The sequence below is a fragment of the Sorex fumeus genome, unplaced genomic scaffold, assembly GCF_029834395.1.
Source record: "Sorex fumeus unplaced genomic scaffold, SorFum_2.1 ptg000086l, whole genome shotgun sequence".
Taxonomy (NCBI): Eukaryota; Metazoa; Chordata; class Mammalia; order Eulipotyphla; family Soricidae; genus Sorex; species Sorex fumeus.
This window is the reverse complement of record NW_026606143.1, coordinates 19,513,353-19,533,248: the sequence shown is the minus strand read 5'-3', so window position 1 is coordinate 19,533,248 and position 19,896 is coordinate 19,513,353. Positions and strand designations below refer to the sequence as shown.

The 19,896-nt window shown below is 40.6% G+C and overlaps 1 protein-coding gene across 3 annotated transcripts in view; it reads right to left on the bottom strand.

Annotated features, from left to right (window-relative positions):
- DMD (dystrophin) overlaps positions 1-19,896 on the bottom strand; it is a 2,292,284-nt gene that overhangs the window by 209,894 nt on the left and 2,062,494 nt on the right. The gene's annotated exons all lie outside the window — the stretch shown is intronic.

The following is a 19,896-nucleotide window of genomic DNA, read 5'->3' as shown; positions in this document are numbered from 1 at the left end:
ATCCTTATGAACAGTAAGCAATTTTATGTCTCTGTCCATTCTTTGCCGGTATTTTCATCATGATTATAATTTGATGTACAGCTGATACTGACCACTATTTTCTCCTATGAAAAACTCTGTTCTAAATTAGTCTCACAGTAAATTCACTCCAGAGTATTGAGATGTAAGAAAACATCAGAGCTAATATATCTTTGACTACGCTGTATAATAGGAAAGAACAGCTTCTAATAAAAGTTAACTTCACACACTGCCAGACAATTTAAAGGTAATGAAACTACAGATTCTTTGTTTTATATGGAGTAATAGAGGAATCGAATCACCCAAACTTCAACCAGACAGGCTGCTTTGTACTTTGGTGATCTGTCATTAAAAGATAAAGTACATGGCTTTGTATTTAGCTGCTAACTATGCCTTTTAATTTTGTCAGACAGATTTTTAATAGGGGTGACATTTATCTGCTGTTCTGATGTAGCCCCTCACCTTCAATCTCTCTGTCCTCCTTTCTCTAACTCTCTTCCCTATTGTGTTTCCCCTTTTTCCTTTGTCCACCACCGACTTCCTCATTTCTCTGCCTAACTTGTCAGATTTTCTTCTCTTGCTCAGATCAGTTTACAGAGTAATTAAGATTCGAGAAGTTCACTGGCCTACCTAGTGAGAGCCGGACACTTTAGGGAACCAAAAATCCCACACCTCCCCTAGCAGGAAATGTGGTGGGTAATTATGGCCCTTGGCTACTCAGGAAACCTCTTTCAAATCATAGCATCAGAGAAGGTAGAAGAGCACTCCACAGAGTGGTTGGTCCTGCTGTCCCTGGCTTCACTGCTATACCTATGAATGAAAGGCTAAAACCAGGAAAGGACTAATGTTTGCTTACAGATCTATATGGGCTGAGGTCCCATATTTTCCCCCATGGTCTTTTTCTAATTCATTTGGGGAGGTGGGAGATTGGGCTAAACTAGTGGTACTCAGGGACTACTCCTGACTCTGGACTTGGGGGTGCGCTAGTCCTGGTGTTTTTTTTTTTTAATATGTAGGAGTACTGCTATTTATTCAGCCACTGATTAGCTGATTGAATTGGGCATGAGCTCCACCTTAATTTTTTCCATAGTTTTATTTATTAACCCCAATATAAACCCCCTCCCACTCCACCCAATGCCTGTGAGGCAGATGATTTCTACTTAACTCTTCTCTACATTGATTACATTCATCATTTCGACAAAAGATGCGTCATTATTGTTTAGAATTCCCCCCCCCCCCCCCCAACAATCAGAATTGCTGAAAAGGCATTGTGAAATACTTTGTATTCTATAGCTGGTTATGACAATCATATAATGTTGCACGGCCGCTATTATGGCAACGCAATTTTGGATTTCTGCAAAGATAATTTAGAGATTGGTTTCTGTGCGTCTGGTATTATGGCTGTGCCAGAGAGCCGCTCGTTGGGGGGCAACTCAGGACCTCTGTAGGGCGTGAAGTACGAGCCGGTACTGCCCTCTTCCCACGAGACTGCAGTTGCCCCGTCACTGCTGGCTCATACATGGCTTTCCAATAAGCTCTGAGGAGGCGGCCACTTTGCTGCCAGGGGGGAAAAAGGTGGAAGGGAGCAACACCCTTTCCCTCCTGGGGAGGCATGGTGCTGGAGTTTAATGCATGGTCCATTTACTTTTCTGCTGCAAGCTGCCGGGCTCTGGACTAAGTCCTTTTGCCTCTGGAGCCATGTCTATGCCGGAGAGCCGCTCGTGGGGGGCAACTCGTGACCTCAGTAGGGCATGAAGGATGAGCCCGTACTGCCCCCCTTCCCATGAGACTACAGTTGTCCCATCACTGCCGGCTCATACCTGGGTTTCCAAGAAGCTCTGAGGTGGCAGCCACCTTGTTGCTGGGGAAGGGGGGAGAAAGGCGGAAGGGAGCAACACCCTTTCCCTCCCGGGGAGGCATGGTGCCATAGTTTAACGCATGGTCCATTCACTTTTTTGCTGCAAGCTGCCGGGCTCTGGATTAAGTCCTTTTGCCTCTGAAGCCATGGCCATGCCGGAGAGCTGCTCATGGGGGGGCAACTTGTGACCTCGGTAGGGCATGAAGGATGAGCCGGTATGTCCCCTTTCCCATGAGATTGCAGTTGCCCCGTCACCGCCAGCCTATACCTGGCTTTCCAATAAGCTCTGAGGTGGCAGCCACCTTGCTGCTGGGGAAGGGGGGAGAAAGGCGGAAGGGAGCAACACCCTTTCCCTCCCGGGGAAACATGGTGCTGTAATTTAACGCATGGTCCATTCACTTTTCTGCCGCAAGCTGTCAGGCTCTGGATTAAGTCCTTTTGCCTCTGGAGCCATGGCCGTGTATGCAGTCCAGATGCATTACTGCCAAAAGTCGCTGGGTTTCGAGATTTGTTTCTGAGTCTCTGGGATCGTGGCCATTAATCAGCTTGATCAGCAGCCAGAGAGGCCATTTGTAGGCGGCGACTTGAGGTCTCGCTGGGATGTTAAGGAAAGGGCCGGTTCCACCCACATCTGGTGAGGCCCCAAGTGTCTCTTCACTGCAGGCCCAAACCTAACTGTCTTGTGGCCTCTGGAGGATGACGGTCACCAGGCCGCCAAGGGAAACAGGCCATGGCATGAAACCTATTCCCACCTGGAGTGGCCCAGCCCCAGTAACCTACTGCAGGAATAGGATGCATTTCTGCCAAAAGCTTTTGGTTTCCAAGATTCGTTTCTGAGCCTCTGGGATCATGGCTGTTAAGCAGTTCGATCAGGAACCAGAGAGGCCATGCCTCGAATTATATAGCTGAGCCAGAGGTGGTTTGTGGGTGTGTCTCCCACATACCTAACTTTTGGCTGATTACTTTCTTGCTAAACTTTGCCCCAAGTTTTTGGGGTTTGGCCAAAGGCACAGCAGCAATTTTGGGGTATCTGAAGACCTGATGGTGCCATCAGACTGCTGATGTACTCACCTCACAGGTACAGATTGACCTGCTGGCAGCACCATACCCCCTAGTCCTGGTGATTCTTGGGGGACCATGGGATGCCAGGGATCAAATATTTGCATGCAAGGCAAGCACCTTCGGCCTAGTACTACCTCTCCCATATTTTTCAGTTCTTTATCATCACTTTCAGTCCCTGTTTTGTTGTGTTTTTTTTTTGTTCTTTTTTGAGGGCTACACCATGAAGTACTCAGTGTTCACATCTGGTTCTGTGCTCAGGAGTCAATCATTGTCATACTTAAGGAAGACTTGCCATGTTAGGAATCTCATGCAAGACAAGTGTCCTAACCCTCTGGCGTATTTTTGTCCCTTTTATGAGTCTCTTTTCCTCAGTTTCTATCAACCAACAGTCTGGAAATTCTGAGTTGTGGGATTGTGGACATGCCATCTGCTAGGAGAAGAGTCAGTTTGGATTTTTGACACTATTCCTGGACATCTTGTAGAAAGAAGGATGCTGTGGCGTTTACATAAATCTATCCAGGACCTGGGCACTATCCCTAATCAGAACCATCATCAAGTCTAATGAGAGGCAGAGGGAATGGAGTAGATGGTGGAGCAAATGGCAAGATCTCCACAAATCATTTGAGTTGGCTTTTTATTAGTAAATATAAAGAGGAAACAAAGCTCTCATTGAACTGCCAGAGGAATGATCAGAATACACTTGAACTAAAGAGCTGGAAAGATTTAAAAAGATAATTCCAAAACTTTCTAAGTCCAGACTGAAATTTTAAGCTTTTGTAAAACTTGAGTTTGTGACTTTAAGTTTTTGAGATTGAGTTTGTAAGTTATATATATAGAAATCATAACTCTTTAAAAGAAAAACTACTTTGCCTTTATGTGTCACTAGTAGAAGTTAATGGTGAGACTGAGTGGATTATTTCTGTTGAAAGATGTGTTTTCTTCCTTTGACTCATAGTTCATAAATGCAAGTAAGCAACTGTTTTGCAGTTAATGGAAACTTTCAAATTTTGTACTAAGAATGTCCTAGATGTAATAATAAAATGGAAAATAACAACACTCAATGCCATTCCCCATTCATTTCCCTGCAGCCCCATTCATTTCCCTGTGTGTGTGCACACACACACACCACTGGAATTACTTGCTTTAGAACTAACACACAATTGGATGGTATTTCATGATTAGAGTCAGTGCTCCTTCTCAAGAACTTGTTAAAGTTTTGCCACCAATTTCACTTGGGATTGCCAAATCATTCAAGTCTTTCATATATTCAAAAGTTGATGAAATCTATGGTACCTCTCATAAGTATGTCCCAGAATTATCATTTCCTTTCTTGAAGCGGTGCCGACATTAACAGCTGTTTCTTATCACAGTGTACCAGTGCAAGCCTGTCATTTCTGACAAAGCTAGTCTATGTAATAGACACACACATCTTTTATGCTCGATATGTCCATTTATAGTGGCCCATCAAATGCAGATATATTGGAAAATATTTTTATATGACACTGTGATGTCCTTTGGTATTTTCTTAGACAGATGTTTCCATAACCACTATGTGTGATTTCAATGAAGCTTTGTGATTCAGATTCTCAAGTATAAAAATCATCCATTATCATATGGCACCAGCACCATGGGGTATTGTCTACTGAATTTAAAGAGCAAACTACATGTGAGTTTATTTATTCCAAAACAGATCTCTGAATTTGCCCCTTGTGTTTGCCTCTGAATTTGCAGTGTGTTATTAAGAACAAGAAAGGGTAGCGGATCTACATTCAAATGCTTTTCCTCCCTCTAGGTGACAGGACTCAATATTGTGCTCAAGGTGGTTTAAAAAATCACAAACACAGACCACATTCTTGAAGAGAACTTCTTATTTCAATCACTTTTTTTAATGCATGATGAACAGAATGTGCCAAGAGATACACCCTGTTACTAAGCCCTATTTAATTGACAGGGGTCTAATCAGAAAATTAAAAAAGAATGTTAAGGTTACTTAAAGCATGCCAAAAGAGCACTCTCTGGAATTCAGACCCCAAATACATTCATTAATCATATATATATATGTATATAAACACACACACATATATATACACATATATTTATATATAGTGGGTCAGGAGTTTGACAACACCATCATGTCAAAGAAAATGGGGGGGGGGGTCATAAAATAAGCATGATTACTTTTATAATGAGGACATAATAGAAATCTCACATTTGGGGTTAAATATATATTAGGGAATATCAACTAGCCACTAGCACTTGGCTGCTCTTGTTATGCAAATTCCAGAACATCTTCTGGACATGCTGTATCGAAAGCTACTCTAGGGCAGTAGTTTTAGTACCTGTGGATGTGTGAAAACAGGTTTATTTTGCTAATTTTTAAGGCAGATATTAAAAATTACATTATTTAAAATAGTACATGGTGTATTTTTTCAACTTTAATATTATAAAATTAAAAATGCATCCAGGAGGACCATGCATAAAATGGCTATAAATTTAGTTTGTTTGGGGGTCACTCCTAGAAGTTATTGGAGGGTTACTCCAGGTATTGTGCTCAGAGATAACTCTAGGCTGTGACTGGGGGAATGAAGTGCTAGGGATAAAATCCAGGACTTTTGTGTGTAAGCTTGTGCTCTACCCTTTGAGTGGCAATAACTTTGGCCCAGTGGCAATAATTTTTTTTTCAGATCAGGAGGAAATTTCTGCAGACTGGCAGCTCCACTAATGTAGAACAATGTTTATCAACCATTTTCCCACTATCTCCTTTAGGAAACTTTTTAGATTTTTAATTGCCCTATCCTCTCTACACCCATGAAAATTTTATGACATGGATGTAGCATATGTTCTTAGAAACTTTTTACCCCCTTGGGAATCCTGTTACTCCAACTGATAATTATTGATCTGGGAGGAGGTATTGAGGTGGAGTTAGTGAGGAGACAAGAAAACCATCTAGGGGCACAACACATAATCTCATGCAGTTTATACAACACTTATCTGTGAGGCAGGTATTGTTTTCATTTTTCAGATGATGAAAGAGCTACAGTCATAGGGAATAGCATGTCTAAGTTCCTCAGTCAGTTACACAAAAGATCTTAAAATTTGGGTTTATTATTTGAACTGGAGCCAGATGAGTAAGGAAATGAAGAAAGTAAATATAGTATATATCTATTATCTATCCTTCACTGTGTGTTCCTTAATATAATCCTCCTAAAGACTGCATTAGGTAATGCCATTCCATCATATGAATAAATTGAGGCTCAATTGAGGTTCATTAAACTAACTCATATCATGCATCTAGTCAGGAATGCTTCCAGGATTATAACCAGGTCTAGTTGTAGTCTAGTGTTTGTACTTCATGACTTTGTGGTATTTTATCATGCATTGTCATAACAAGTAGTCTATAAATATTTTCAAAACGGAGTAAATGCATCTTTAAAAGGAATACAATGTCATTTACTCCAAGTTTCTACACTATATCTGATATCTAACTTTACCCTTTCTGTGATTTCCCCCAAATGATTTTCTAGGAGCTGCTTGAACAAATTCATCATTATCACATCCTAGAGAAGCTCTTTTGAATTCACCATACTTGTGTGACACTTAAAAATCATTTGCTTTTTATCTTATTCAAAACGCTCCTCTTTATGTCATTGCTGTTCTAGATGTCTACATTAAATCATCTGATCAGTTCCAAAATCCCAATTCCAACAATGCAAGGAGAAACCATTCTCATCAGAAAGACCGAAATGAAGACTTTAATTACCAAACAAACAAAACAATGCCCAATATCACTTTACTCACCCTGTAACACTTTGGCACAAAGTACCTACTAAGCACTATGCAGAGTACCGACACTAATACAATAAATAAGACAAACACAGTTCCTACCATACTGCAATCATTTCAGTCTTGACACACCCAATATTCCAACATTACAATCAACTGAATACACATATGGGTTCAGTTCCATTCTTGGCATTGGGGATGGAGAAAGATGTCCTTGCGTGAACATGCTCTAAAGAGCTTTATTTTACAGATGGATAAAATTTTGTTTGGGTGTCATACCTACAGTGCTCATGGATGCTAGGTGGAAAATGTGGATCTAGAGATTAAACCCCAACTTCTTGCATGTATTCTATTCCTTTGAGCTATATCTCCAGTATGCAATTTTTTAAACTTACTCCACTGTAGGATAACACTGTTCTGTCCTTCCTGCATAACCTCAGGAATAGTTGATAGTTTATTGGACTGAGGAAAAGAGAAAAACACCTTAAGAGGTATTTTGCCCTTGGGCAGTCAGGAAGGGCTTTCTTATGTTGATTTGGCTACCTGACAGGGTGGAGTGTCAGCCCAGACTAGAAGGGAGCCGGAGAATTGAGAAAGCAGGGCTGAAAGATGGACCACGGAGAGACTAGCAAGGAGAACTTGTGCTTGAGAGAACCTAGGCTCTCCATAACGTACATTTCTTCTATGGGATAAACTTCCTTGTAATAAACTGCTACAAAGATCAACTGGCCTGGCCATCATCTCTTCCTTCGTCTGCCCCTGTCCAACAGCCATCTCGATCCAGGACACACACAGTGGCTCTAGGGCACCGAACGCGGGTGGTCAGATAGAGCCGTCCAGAGAATCCGCGAACACACCACCTTCTGCGTGCATAGTTTTTTACACTCCACTTACTGTATTTATTTTGGGTCTCCCAAGCATTTCTCAGGAGGCCAAGGAGTCCCTCCCAGTAATTCTAGTCTAATTGAGTTGGTGATTCAATGCCAAGGCCCAACGATGTGGTGATGTTTGGGCAACTTAGAGCAGGGAGTCACCCAAGCCACCCAGGGCTTCCAGATTGCACCTGGTGGGATTCAGGGAACTCTGTGTGGTGCCAGCAATGCAACCAGATATGCACTCATGCAAGTTATGTGTCCTAAACACTGTTTGATCTCTCCAGCTCTGGGTGGGCTTTTAGAACTGTACTGGGATTGTGTACCAGTCAGGGTCCTGGCAGGTTAATCACAGTTAATTTAAAAAAGCTTATCTCAAAGCTTATCTCCATATGCATGAAGGTACCAGCAGAAGAATAAAGGCACGCGGGTCCTGGGGCTGAGATCTCCAAGTCTGCTCAGATCGGGGCTGAGCATCTTCCACCCAGATCCTCCATCTTCCAGTAGGCTGGGGTCAGACCCACCAGTTGCCCCCCCCCCCCCCGGTGCCATGTAATCCCATCAACAGCCAAGACCCAGAGACTATAAAACCCAGCTCCTGGAAGCGCGTGGCCTTTATTTTTTATTTTTATTTTTTTTGACATCTTATTATCTCATTCTTACTTTGGACAACCTGGCAGGCTACCGAATGTAACCTGCCCACACGACAGAGTCTGGCAAACTCCCCGTGGTGTACCCAATATGCCAAATACCAGTAACAATGATGAGTCTCATTCTCCTGACCCTGAAAGAACCTCGAATGTGGCACTTTTTAAAATCTCAGGGGTAGGGCGAAGGAGACATTACTGGTGCCTGCTCAAGGCAATTGACGAACAACAGGATGATCATGATCGTGATCTAAAAGTATGTTAAGGTATAAAGAAAACACAAGAGATAATATTATTACAAGAGGGAGTCATTACCAAACCCTGAGGTGTGAGGGGCAAGGAATGAGTTATTACTAGAACCTAGAAAGATAGGGAAGGAGTTTCCTGCTCCCACCTTCCTGGAAGGAGTAATGTGCACCTGTGTGCTGGGTGAAGAAGCACATGTGACAGGACTGTTGCTCAAATAACACAAACACAAGGAGTCCAAGGAATCAGCATTGGTGATTCACTAACAACTTGTTAGTGCATCATCCCACCTCTCTACTACCTTGGCTATCCCTAACTGAACCTTAGCTGAAGCTCCCATTCAGACAGTCACTCCAAGTTAGCTTTCCAGCACTGAGTGAAGTAAGGAAGTATGAAGAGTGGAGTCACGGAGAAGTGCCACTATACCATTAGGTTACTACTAAACCAATATCGCTTTCGCTTTTATTATGGTCTCTCATGTCTCAGCTAATGCAGCACAATATGCCAAGATGGAACTTTCTTGGAGCCACAATTATCTCTTAGTTAAAAATCTGACATGTGAATTACAAATAATTAAAGCAAATCAACTGCTGTCTGGAGACAATAAAGCTCCTAGCTTTGTGAAATCTCTGCTAATTGTTAATGGGAAGGATGAGAAGAAGAGGCTTTTTGGTGATGGGATATCTCTGGGACTGTGATGGTGAGTATTATAAGTGCACAAGGTGTGAAGTCAAACTGCTTAAATTTTATAGTGTTGTAAGCTTATGATCAATCAATAAAATACACTTTAGATTTACTCTAAAATAAACAAAACTTTCCATAAGCCCTCCTCTGTAGAAGCTAATTTTAAAATACCTGCTCTGGAATCTAAGTCCCTTTCATATTCCAAATTTTTTTCCTGTCAGTCCTCCCTTACACTGCCCCAGTGCTACTCTATACGTTCAAATTCCTGCATTTACTTACAGATATAGATGCCAAAGTTAGACATATTCTCTTCTTCAGTAACAGAGTTTCTTTCTTCTTCTGTGCAGTGCCAGTAATTAAATCCATATCCTCATAAATGTGAGGCAAATATGCTGTCACTGAGCAACACTCCTTGCTAATCACTCATAGAATTTTTAACTCTTGGGTGATGAGATCTTCCTAAAGTCTATTGATGTCAGTTGAGGTTCACAGGGCAAGACTTCCCTCTCATAAAGCTTCTTAAAAGGGACTCATTTGGGGGCTGGAGAGATAGAACAGTGGGTAGGGCACTAGTCTCGCATGTAGGAGGAAACATGGATTCAATCCCTGACACCTCATATGGTTCCATGAGTGCAGAGCCAGCAGTGAGCCCGGAGCACCACTGGGTGTGGCCCAAAAATGAAAATAAAAGGACTTATCCAGGACCAGAAAAAAGAATACAGTGTGTAAGATGCTTGTCTTGTATGTGACGAATCCCAGTTCAACCTTACTGCACACCACTAAGTGAGGTTCAACCTCCCCCACCCCCAAAATAGTGGGTCACTCAACTGAGAGATATCTCTTGACATTTCCCTGCCTAGGACATGGGAGTGACATTTGCTAGGAGGTAATAATCAGAATGGGAGTTGTGTTGGCTGCAAGGCATCAGAAGCAGACACAGGGATAAAGATGTGAGGCAAAAGGATTTGGTGATTCTAGAAGCACTAGCACAGGAGCCAGAAGTGACAGGGAAGAGAAGCCCATTGATTGCAGCTGTCTTACTGCTCTGGGAATGTTGGGGGTTAGTGTGGCTCGGATTTCAGTGTACTGGTAGAATGGGATCCCACTGTGTTTGTTCACAGGAGAAGGTAGAGTTTCAAGAGGACACAGTAATTTTTTTTGCCTCTAAAGGGGGCTAGAGGCCAAAATAGTTTGGGAAGCTCTGTTGTAGAGCATGCTTCAGAATTATTCTACCTCAGGGGTGATGGAACTGGAGTATTTATCTAGTATTGCTTGGGGGCTACTCCTGGAATCAGGGGATTCATTAACTTCACAGCACTTCTGGCCGGTGCCTTGTGCTGCTCTGCAGACTCCAATGGCCAGCGAAGGCCTTGAAGGCAGAGTCACAAGTCTGTGTAATTGGAAGTCTACTTTTAGCATGCCTGCATGCACAAAATACCTTAGGGGATACGGGCAGGGTCCTGACAACTCATGCTACAGAAGTCATGAACTAAGAATGGCCCCAAAAGAGGAGAGGAGAAATTTGGTTTCCTGATGAAAATGCAGTTGCCATTCCAGCTCATGTGGGATTTCTCTATGGGAACCTTATAAACTCCTACTTGGCGGAAGTCATTGATATGTGTTTCCTGTAACATGCAGCCAATCTTGCTCTAATTGAAGCACTCCCACTCACCTGAACAACCTCTGGCTGCTCATAATTCCTGGCGCAGCTTGGGTATCACCTATTGCATCTGGCTGTTCATTGTTTGATAATGGTTTTCTTTTTTGTGGGTCAGGGGTGGGGTGAAGGGAAGGCCACACATTGCAGTGCTCAGGGCCTATTCCTAACTCTGTGCTAAGGAGTGAACCCTGGCGAAACACAGAGGAACATATGTGTTGTCAGGGACTCAAACTGGGGTTGGCTGCATGCAAAGCAAGTGCCTTACTCCGTATGATCTCTCTGGACCCCAAATGGCCTTTTTCTTGACTGCCAAAAATTAGAACCATGTACACAGTAAAATGAGACATTAGAAAAATGAAAATACCCATTATTCTCACCACCCAGGTAGAACTTATAAATATTTTCATGTAAGTCATTTCAAATATGTACATATTTAATTAATTTATTTATTTTTGCTTTTTGGGTCACACCCGGTGATGCACAGGGGTTACTCCTGGCTCATGCACTCAGAAATTACTCATGGAGATGCTCAGGGGACCATATGGGATGCTGGGAATTGAACCTGGGTTGGCCACGTGCAAGGCAAACATCCTATCCGCTGTGCTATTGCTCCAGCCCCTACATATTTATTTTAAAAATCCAAATATTAAAAACAGTTTCCTATACTTCCCTTTACACATAAAATACACTGTAGAAGAAAGTATGTGAATGATTTCCCACATCCTCATATATTCTTTTACAACTGATGTTTGTTATTATAATTTTACATATAGCAAACTTATTTTTCTGTGAAAGAGTTGTGAATTTTAATACATGCCATAATTTATCAAACTTGGGAGACAGAACAGTTCTCTTGCCTCCCCTAAATTTCCTTCTGCTTTGTGGCCAACTACTCCTTCACCTCCAGCAACTGATAACCTTTGACTTGTGCTCTGTTTATAGTTTGCCTTTCCCAGAATGTCATGCAAATGGAATCATGCATATGGAACTGTTTGAGAGTGATTCCTTCTACTCAGCACAATGCATTTGAGACTCATCCATATTGCTGGATGTGTCAGGAATTTTAAATTCTAAGTACCGTATTTCTCTGCATAATCATTATAGATTTTATGCACTTTTTTTTGCAAAAAAGGAAGTGGTGTGATCATTATGTGATGCTTTTTAATAGGTTATAAGCCAACTTTAGGGCTAAAAAAAGCAGCATGTGATGATATCGTGGTGGCAAATATTATGCAGTGATTATACACCATTGTATAGGTAGGCTATCATTAACTTTTAGGGGATACACCTGGAGCTACTAAAGGATTACTCCTGGCTCTGTGCTCAGGGATCACCCCTGGTGTGCTAAGAGGACTCTGGGATGCTGGCAATCAAAGCCGGGTCAGTCATCTGTAAGGCAAACACCTTGCCCAGTGTACTATTGCTACAGCCCCTTAAGTTACCCACTCAACTGCTAAACAACATCTGGGCTATTTACAGCATTAGGCAATTATGAATAAACCTAGTATCACATTCACGTAAGGTTTTCTGTGCAAGCATAAGTTTTCATTTCCCTAAGGTGAATACTTAAGAGTGGGCTTGCTGGTTTATGACACATTTTGAATGGCTGAACAGTATTCCACTAATGATCTCCATGGTTTATTGAAGAAATCCTCTCTTTGGGAATATTTAGGCTGTTCTCAGATTTTTATTTTTATAAGTAAGGCTAAGAATGAACATCTTTGTTAATAAACCTTTGCACATAGTTTTGTTCATTTTCTTAAGCAAAATTCCTAGAAGTATATTTATTTGATTAAAGATTGTGAGCCTTTTCAAGGCATTTTATATAAATCGCACTCCTGCCAGCAGGAGTCTTTCTTCATTGATTTAAGTAGTAAGAGAAAAATCCATTTTCTGCAAGTCAATGGCATTTAGTTGACTTGTTATTTATTCAAGCATGCTATTTATTCATTCTGATAGTGGATTATTTGAGAACATATCTCTCTACCCCCACTTTTCCTCCAATTGCAATTTTTTGGGTATTTTCCCAAGCAGTGCTCATACGGCCCAGGGTTCACTCCAGGAGATACTTGGCCTGGCTGTGCAGGATGGATGGTTTGATGCTGGGGCCTTCAAGTTTGGTGCTGCTCTTGCTCAGCAGTGCCAGGGACTATCGGGCCACCCTGGCAAATGCTAAGGGACCAGCATGGCTATACCTGGTGGTATTTGGTGGGTGTACGCAGAATGGGTTATCAAACTGGTGGCTTTATAAATGCGAGGTATGTGCTTTAGTGCTATGAGTGATCACCCTGGCCCTATAGTATAAACTTTTCTGGGGAGGTAAAATAGATTATTTAGGAAACATGAGAGAAGAGATAACAAAAGTGTTCTTTATAGCAAAGGAAATAAAAGTAAGTCTCCAAGCTGGGATGAGGGCAACTCCAGAAACAGAATATGTTAATGTAAGATTTTGAACTCATAAAGGGACTTAGCAGGTTGACTTTCTATCTTAATGTGAAACCTTGGGGGCGGGGAGATAGCTCAAAGGGCTGGAGCACATATGTTGCGTATGTGAGGTCCTGGGTTCAATGTTCCACACTAGATGCCCCTCTGAGAAACACATCCCTGATTTTTACCTGGAGTTATCCCCCCACACCCCATGCCACAAAAGGTATTTGGGTCAAGTAGAAAGTCTCTGAAGCACAGATTCAGGACTGACTTTGAGTTCTGACTCTACGTTACTCTTAGGAAGTCTTTATCCCCTACTCTTATTTTCTTATACACAACATGGAAATAATGATAGTTCACTTACCAAAATGCTGATGAGTCAAAATATGAGAAACAGATATATTATTTCTTTGTTAAATTCCACTTGCCATGCAAATAACATCCATGATTGCATATCTATGGGATACTACTTGAATGATGGTAATCCTAGAATCCATATTTTTTGCTCAATTGGGCAGCATTTATCTTTAACCCTTGTATCCACCCCTAACTACTACTAATGTACATATGGTCTAAAATGTGGGGGAGAGAGAAATATCTTTGAACGCTATTTATCTGCCTCAGGTTATGCTATTTCTTTCTACTTCTATCAGCCTAAACCAATTGCATCGGCCTAACTTATCACTCTGATCTAGACTATTTGTCTTTTATTCATTATCATCAATGAACAGATTAGTTCATGTCTGATACTATGGGAAATAATAGGATATTACTTTTTGTAAGTAGACTGTCATGACACAAAGATAGAAAGAAGGGCCAGAAAAATAACTAAAGTGGTATAGATTATATCTAGCACATGCCAGACCCCAAGCTCAAACCACTAGGTATGACATCTATAGAAACGGGTAAGATTATGATACTACATATGATACATTGTAGAGTAGAGTTTGAAATGTAGTTCATAAGTCGGTTGATTATACATTGAAATTAAGAAATCACAGATGATTCTATTGTTCTAAGATGTAGTTACTGGGCACTGGTAGAAAAATAAGGTAGAAGGTGAATTTTTGGTAAATTACATATAAAAATTAAAAACTTGGGAAAATGATTTTCTTTGAAATTCAAGTGAAAGGAAAAGAACCTAAGTTCTAGATGATAGTTGAAGCCTTGGTAATAGCTGGTCTCTTTTTTGGGGGTGGGGTGGGAGGCACAAACCCAGTGGTTCTCAGAGCGTACTTCTGGTTCTGTATTCAGGGATCACTCCTGATGGGCTCAGAGGAACATATGGGGTGCTGGGGATGGAACCTGGGTCAGCCGTGTGCAAAGCAAACACCCTACCCACTATACTACTGTTTCAGTCTCTTTAAGCAAGGAGGCTGTACACAAAAGAAACCTATACTGGGAATATTCCCATATGATGTGGCCACATAAAATCTACCAAAGAAACACAGTATAGAAATTAGAATAAAATAAGATGAAACAAAAGAAGAACAGTCATTTGTGAGATTCAAGCATGGTAGGTTCCAATGGACTAAAGGTATAGACAAAGAAGATACAGTTGGTTACACGTTCACTTATCTCAACAGGACAACCTCATAAGAGTAGTAAAAGCTGAACCAGATCAAAAAAGTTGAAAGAGGGAATAGATGGGCGATATCATTGATTTAGGTCCCAATGAAGCATTTTCAAAGTTGCATATGGAAGGAGAATATCAGTGACAAGAGGGTACATCTGAGGGTTGATCATCCCCCTCTCCTGTGAATAAGTTCATTCAATTAACTGATTTATGGAATTTGTTTATGGTCTTAAAAATACTAAATTACACAGAAACCTATTTTCAACCTTTTTACTTTGGGGAGCATATCCAAGAGGGAACACAGCATTCACATTTTCATGTAGCCTTTAATACAGAATGTATACATATATGTTCTATATCTATAATTTTTTCTCTCATTACAATTGTTTTCTGTATGGTTTCCATTTTACTTTGATGTGATGCAGAGTTCCTATAGCACAAGTAAGTTTTCTGTCATTTAACTGAAAGGCCAAGTTAAATTTAACACTTACTAAAACATAAAATTAAAGTAAGAATAGAGCTTTTTATGTCTCTATCATATATCAAAAGTAAAGATTCAATGAAAACTTTAAGATCACTTGCTAAACTTTCAAAGATGGGCAGATTTTCCATAAAGATTTCACAGCAGAGACAGATGGGCTACATTCCAGAGGGGAAGGTCACAAGAGTGATGAATGAGACCTCTAATGTCTGCCATAGCTGTGAAAATCTTTATGGCTAACTAAAATTCCTCACGAATAGCACCCTGTAAATATTATATGAGCTGTCAGACAGATAACACTGAGCTCTGAGACCATCACACATGGTGAACAGAATACCACACCATGGGATTTGTCAGTAGATTGCCAAGTCATTTAGAGTACCAGGCTTACATTTGATCTGGAAAGCCAAGAGTTCATAATAAAGTACTTGGCAAGGTGACTGAGTTGCAAGGATAAACACAGTATCTAATATCCAGTGCTGCTGGCTGTGCAGTCACACGAAGTCTAGCAACTAATAGTAGAATTGCCCAGAGAAGCAAGGTTCCTTCAAAAAGACTCAGTCACAGCTTTAAGAAACTCATTGTTATTACTCGGAGCATTAGAAAGAAATCAAGCCTCCTAAGGTAATAAGATGTAGGAGGATATGTCTCAATATAAATACAGAGTTATGATGGGCATACACTCATGGAATTTCCAAATAATTTCAAGCAGAATTGAGAGATTGTATTACCACAGAACTTCCTTCCAGGTAAGGTGACTACCATCTTTCAGTCCTCTGGGTTAAGTTTGGTTCCTAACAAGTTACTGCAATATTGCCAGATGCCTCTCTCCAGATGTGCTCTTAAAAGACGGCAGGCAGTCAACACTATTTGCTGAATGCTCTCTGCGTAAATGGCATAGTATTAGGCACCTGGGAAATTTCAAGGAAAGTAAAATGTGAAACCCAAGACAGAAGGCAGCAACTCAGATATTAAAAAGCAAATGACTAGAGATGGGATGTACATCCATTTACAAAGCAAGGTAAGAATGAGGAAGAACAAAAACTGTGATAAGGCAATGGAAGGAATAAAAGGTGGGAAGAGATTAAATTTTGTTCTCAATGCTTTCCTGTGAGAGAATCAAAACTCTACCATAGCCAAGTCTCATGGTGGGCAGATTGTGCTTCTCAGCCCCTAAAGTGTGCATCTGACCATCTGACTTGCACTTGAAGTCCCAGTGGAACATCAGCAGGCTTGGTATCGCCAATACCTGGTCCTCTTGTGCTCTGGTGATCTGCCATGAGAACAAGTGCTACATGGCCTCTGATTCTTCAGTGTAGTCCTCAAAACCCAATTAATCTGGAGCAAATTGGCACTGAACTCAGAACTTGAAGTCAAATCTAGTCAATGTGTATCCTAGAATACAGTGTGCTAGCAGAATTTTCAGGTAGTGCAGGGTGGCAGGAGGAAGAGTCAGGGATCAAAGAGATTGCAAAGTAGAAAAAGGTCAAATCAAAATCTTTCCCATTTTTAAAATTATTTTTTCAGTATTTTATTAAAATAAGTATTAGAGGTATTTTACACATTTTGTTTATAATACTATCTTAAAAGTACAGTGTAAGTTTTAAAATTTGCACTGTGTAACTGAAACCCAAGCACAAAAATTTGTAAGTCTACAACTGTACCTCATGGTGTTTCACTAATAAAAATTTAAAAATAAATAAATGAATAAATTTTCACAGGTTAAAAAAAAAAGATTTGTTACTAAAGAGCCATGATTTAGAGAACTTGAGTTTTAGGAATCCAAGAATTCAACACCAATCCCTCCACCAATGTTCCCAGATTCCCTCTCCATCCCACTCCCACTCCACTGCTGCCTATCAACTTGGGTTTTGCATATGACTATATCCCTCACTTTTATTACTGATATAACTAAAGTCCTGACGCCTATTCACTTAATACTTCACGTTCTCTTCTCCCCACCTTGATATTTTTTTGATTACTAGCCATTTTCTCTATCACGTAAAGAGTAATAGGCATTAGCCTCTTTATGTAGACAAAACTTTTGGGTTACCACTTACTCAAGTTTGAAGCCCATTATCTGAAGGTGATATTCCATAACAGTTATAAGTAAAAGGCCCGTTGTTCATCGATTTGCTCGAGTGGGCCCAGTAACGTCTCCACTGGAGACTTTGTTGTTACTGTGTTTGGCATATCGAATACATCACGGGGAGCTTGTCAGGCTCTGCCGTGCGGGCGAGATACTCTCGGTAGCTTGCCGGGCTCTCCGAGAGGGGCGGAGGAATCGAACTCGGGTCGGCCATGTTGGCTGCGTGCAAGGCAAACGCCCTACTGCTGAACTTAAATATTTTACTAAACTTCTCTAATCTATTTCTGTATCTAAGAAATGAGGACAGCAATCCTCATTTTAAGTGTTGTATTGAACAGCTTAGCACTGTAGCACTGTCCTCCCGTTGTTCGTTGATTTGCTCAAGCAGGCCCAGTAACGTCACTGTTGTGAGACTTGTTGTTACTGTGTTTGGCATATTGAATACGTCACAGGTAGCTTGCCAGGATTTGCCATGCTGGCAAGATACTCCTGGTAGCTTTCTGGGCTCTCCGAGAGGGGCGGAGGAATCAAACCAGACTCAGCTGGGCTGGCTGCGTGCAAGGCAAACACCCTACCACTGTGCTATCGCTCCAGCCCATTGAACAGCTTAGTCAATATAAAATGCTTCCTCAATGGTCAGAGAAAAAATGCTCAATTTTTTAATTCCTCTAACTTTCCTTATCATAATCATTAATTTAGGGAGTCTCGGGTCAGCTATGCCATAAGCTAATTTACAGATAGTATGAGGAATTCCAGGGGAAAACAGCAAATGGGGGACTCCATGGTTCTCGACTTAACTTTACTGTTAACTACTGAAGTGTGGGCATAGGGAGCAACTACAGTAACTAATCCCTACTTCTCCTCTCATAGCCATTTTCTGACACTTCAAGATTTTTATGTAGTTCTAAAAGTAGAAAAAATGAGAGGTGACAAACCTTGCTTTTTGGCACTTTGATGTTGGTGTCAACTATGAAAGTCAACCATGTTTCATCATTTTATATTGATATTACTTAGAAATCATAATGAAAAGCTCAGTATTTTAGAGACATTTTTGTATGAATTTATAATTTTATTTTTAAATTAAAATTCACATAATCCAAATAATTTTTCCTATCTGAATTAGTGTGGCTAGCTCATGTTGGAGAAATTATTTGAACCAAAGCTATTTAATATCTTGTTAAAGAAATAAACCTTCAGTCTGTTATTTTTTCATAAGACAAGGTTATTTTTCCATAACACAAGTGAGATTTTTTGGTGGGCTTCAGAAAGAACTGATGATTAGGTTCAAAACATTTCCTCTTTCTCCAACACTTCTAATAGTGTATCTGCTCTAGAAATCCTGGACCAAGTCCTTTGAATTAATGTCTTTAACTTGATAGCTAGCCTATGTAAAGTTGGACGATACCAATTCACTTTTTACCTTTCAAAAAGAAGCCACTGTCCCCTTAATTTACATCATAAACCAACTCATGTCTCTCCATTTCTCTTCTATTTTTCCCAGAAATTTCCTGCTCAGATTTTCTTCTTCGAAGTGAAATTGACTGTATGTTGAAAAATACCTCAATGATTTTTTTCTCTCATCTACCTATTTCTAACTCACAAAAACATATTTCATTCTTGAAAACCTGTATTTATATTTGTTATATGTACAAAAGAAATCTCTTTTTTGGCAAAAAGTTCTGCAAGGAAGCTACATGTAAAATTGAACAGGGGACTATTTATTCTATCAAAATGGTTGAATAAAAGAGCAAAGACATTCTCTTCACTGAAGACATCTTGTGACACAAGCCAAGTGAAATTAAAGGCCAAGCAATTACAATTGTTCTTTGTTAGGTACTTACCTGATAAAATAGTTTCTCCCTTGAATTTACATGTAGTCTCAGTGACAACGTGCATCAATCTCATCTGCATAGAACCTGTCATGTACCAGCCCTATAGATTTCAATCCTCTTTCCAATCTTCAATACCCACTATTTACCACCACCGTAAAAAGCCATGGGTTTTTGTTAATATAGACCTGCCTCTTTTGGTTAGAATTTGATTGTCCCAAGTCCCAAGAGTTGGATTTTCTCACCTTCATGTTCCAGGTGTCTAATGTTTTTTAATAAATACACGAATACCACACAGATGTAAGGAATGATGAAATCATGAAATTTGTGGCAACATGGATGGAACTGGAAGACATCATATTAAATGAACTAAGCCAGAAGAAGGTCAAAAACATGGACTCATATGTGGTATTTAGAATAACCGGATGAGAGAATGCAAGTTTTAAAGGGGGAATTCCTTGATCAATCTTGGCCCCATAGTAGAGTAAGACGGAAAGAAAAAGTGGAAGCAAGGTGAAGAAGAGACTGATGAGAAACAACAGGGAGGGGCCAGGTTAGGGGAGTCAGGTAAAAAGTTGGTTTTAAGGAATGATGGAGCCAAATATCCAAACCACAGAGTCACCAACACTGAAATAAAGAGAACCAAACTTTAACAACCCAAATT